This window comes from Carassius auratus, chromosome 36, assembly GCF_003368295.1.
Source record: "Carassius auratus strain Wakin chromosome 36, ASM336829v1, whole genome shotgun sequence".
NCBI lineage: Eukaryota > Metazoa > Chordata > Actinopteri > Cypriniformes > Cyprinidae > Carassius > Carassius auratus.
In genome coordinates this window covers 3,316,430-3,319,870 of record NC_039278.1, presented here as the reverse complement: position 1 = coordinate 3,319,870, position 3,441 = coordinate 3,316,430, and the positions used below count along the sequence as shown (strand labels likewise).

The window sequence follows — 3,441 nt, the reverse complement described above, 5'->3', positions numbered from 1 at the left end:
TAAATGCTGATCCCAATGCATCTTTTTCATTATCAACATGGATATTAAAATCACCAACTATTAAAACTTTTACACTGTATTTTGTGTATCTGTGTTGTGTGTCAATTGTCCAGCCATGCCCAGAAATCCAATGCTTTTTGCCGATCCCGTTGAGGTCAGGGGCCACATGGCTGCAGAAATCAGTCATGCGCTACTCCTTGATGCCCAGATGAGACCAATTGTTATTAGCTTACTCACAATTGTATGAAATTTGCTATTGCTGTTGTTTGAGTAATCCAATGAAAAGTATAACTTTACAATCTTGATATTGTATCTGAAGATGTTGCTGTTTTTGTTATACAGGCTGCAATGGGAAACCCTTCCGTTCCTCAAAAAAAAAAGGAGAAACAGAGCAGCCACAAATCAAGTGGTCACAAAAAGCGACGTCACAAACGTCAAAAATCACCAACACATGCATCAGGTTTATTGTGTACTTCACTTCTATCATGGTTAAATAATAATGATTATTAACAAAATGTCAGTGGGCGGAAATATGGTGTTATGTTAACCCTATTTGACAGATGTATGTTGGATTATTTGGGGCACTATTACAAACTAAAATGTGTGATACTTCAAGAGGCTGATAGAATAGATAACCCAAAACATTTGCCTCTGCAGCTTCCGTGAACCCAGTGAGTGAGGAAGTCCAGGTAGAAGGACTGCAAGTCTTGGTGAGTATGTCTCCTTATACGCAACTGTGTGTGTGTGTTGGGGGGGGGGGGCTATAACTTTATAATGTTTTTACTGTAACACCATTAAGGTTTTACCATGGACAAGTCAAAAAGCATTCAACCAACTGAATGGACAATGTGTTCCTTGGTCAAACTGAATTTGTATAATGCGTTCCCACAACATACAGATGGTTAAATAGTTGTTTTATTTTTCAGAAAATCATCTTCAAGAGTTAAGGGGTACTCTTGCCTCTCTTGAAGTTCCAGTGGCAACAGCAGACACAACGTGGACACAATGTCAGTTACTCGCTGGAGTAAGAGCAAAGGAAGCAAGGCCAGTACTCCTTGAAGCCAAACTCTCGGCACAGAGAGCCATGATGCCATGAGGTGCAGGCCGTGATTCGATGTTTGGAGTGTGTCCCACTGGACTTCGAATACCTCTGTGGCAAGTGTGACAAAGAGATCCACAGGAGGCAAATCTTCCATGATAGGATGGCAATATTTCATGGCTACCTAGAGCCTATTCCACCAACAAAAGCTGTTGTGGTGGATGGGAATGGCCTGCCTCACTTTTGTGAGCAGGGTATGTTCATCCAACATTTTCCATAAACTAGTTAAGAGTAATTCCACAAATATTGTCTGATGATCTATAACTTTAAAGAGGTGTGTGAACTTGCAAGCACGATGTCAGACAATGTAATATGCTATGGTCCCCTCGCTGCTTACCGTGGTGATGCATAGCAGATTGTCATCACTCAATGGCTGGATGTCTAAGTGGTGCCCACAGAATAACATAGGTTTCATAGACAATTGGACGAGCTTTTGGGGCAGACCTGACCTGTTTAAAAGAGATGGTCTTCATCCCTCCTGGGGTGGCGCCACTCTTCTGTCTAGAAATATGGCACATAATCTTAGTGTTTATACTTGACTAACTGGGGCCCAGGTCAGGAAGCAGACAGACTGGCTAAACCGACCGTCTGCTAGCTGCCTCCCGTCACAGAGGTCAGTTAATTCTCAGCACATAGAGACTCTTTCACCTAGATATCACACTATAGAGACTGTGTCTGTTCCCCGAACTAGAAAATACAAAAAACGTTCAAACCAAGTTAAGGTTAACATTTTAATTGAGGTTCAACAAATAATAAACAAATGCAATATGGATAAACAAATGATAAAGATTGGCTTATTGAATATCAGATCCATTTCTACGAAAACACTTTTTGTAAATAATATGATAACTGATCATAATATAGATGTGCTCTGTTTGACAGAAACTTGGCTAAAACCTGATGATTACATTATTTTAAATGAGTCCACCCCCCAAGATTATTGTTATAAACACGAAACGCGTCTAAAAGGCAAAGGGGGAGGAGTTGCTTCAATTTATAACAACGTTTTCAGGATTTCTCAGAGGGCTGGCTTCAAGTATAACTCGTTTGAAGTAATAGTGCTTCATATAACATTATCCAGAGAAACCAATGTTAATGATAAATCCCCTGTTATGTTTGTACTGGCTACTGTATACAGGCCACCAGGGCACCATACAGACTTTATTAAAGAGTTTCGTGATTTTACATCCGAGTTAGTTCTGGCTGCAGATAAAGTCTTAATAGTTGGTGATTTTAATATCCATGTCGATAATGAAAAAGATGCATTGGGATCAGCATTTATAGACATTCTGAACCCTATTGGTGTTAGACAACATGTTTCAGGACCTACTCATTGTCGAAATCATACTCTAGATTTAATACTGTCACATGGAATTGATGTTGATAGTGTTGAAATTATTCAGCCAAGTTATCTTCCTGATGTATCCGAATTCCTTAGCATATCCAAAACCTCAGAACAACTTGATGATGTAACAGAAACTATGGACTCTCTCTTTTCTAGCACTTTAAATACAGTTGCTCCTTTACGCTTAAGGAAGGTTAAGGAAAACAGTTTGACACCATGGTATAATGAGCATACTCGCACCCTAAAGAGAGCAGCCCGAAAAATGGAGCGCAGCTGGAGGAAAACAAAACTAGAGGTATTTCGTATTGCTTGGCGGGAAAGTAGCATATCCTATAGAAAAGCATTAAAAACTGCTAGATCTGATTACTTTTCTTCTCTTTTAGAAGAAAACAAACATAACCCCAGGTATTTATTCAATACAGTGGCTAAATTAACGAAAAATAAAGCCTCAACAAGTGTTGACATTTCCCAACACCGCAACAGTAATGACTTTATGAACTACTTTACTTCTAAAATCGATACTATAAGAGATAAAATAGCAACCATTCAGCCGTCAGCTACAGTATCACATCAGACAGTGCACTATAGACCCCCTGAGGAACAGTTCCACTCATTCTCTACTATAGGAGAGGAAGAATTGTATAAACTTGTTAAATCATCTAAACCAACAACATGTATGTTAGACCCTATACCATCTAAGCTCTTAAAAGAGGTGCTTCCAGAAGTCATAGGTCCTCTTCTGACTATTATTAATTCCTCATTGTCATTAGGATATGTCCCCAAAACCTTCAAACTGGCTGTTATTAAGCCTCTCATAAAAAAGCCACAACTTGACCCCAGAGAACTTGTTAATTATAGACCAATCTCAAATCTCCCTTTTCTGTCCAAGATACTAGAAAAGGTGATATCCTCACAATTATATTCTTTCTTAGAGAAAAATGGTATATGTGAGGATTTCCAGTCAGGATTTAGACCGTATCATAGTACTGAGACTGCT

The 3,441-nt window shown here is 39.1% G+C and overlaps 1 long non-coding RNA gene across 1 annotated transcript; it reads left to right on the top strand.

Moving 5' to 3' along the window:
- The first annotated feature begins 351 nt into the window (after positions 1 to 351).
- Positions 352 to 1,487, top strand: LOC113055678 (uncharacterized). Its single transcript, XR_003277554.1, has 3 exons — positions 352 to 460; positions 658 to 710; positions 927 to 1,487. It is a non-coding gene; the product is annotated as an uncharacterized LOC113055678 (long non-coding RNA).
- Positions 1,488 to 3,441: the final 1,954 nt, after the last annotated feature.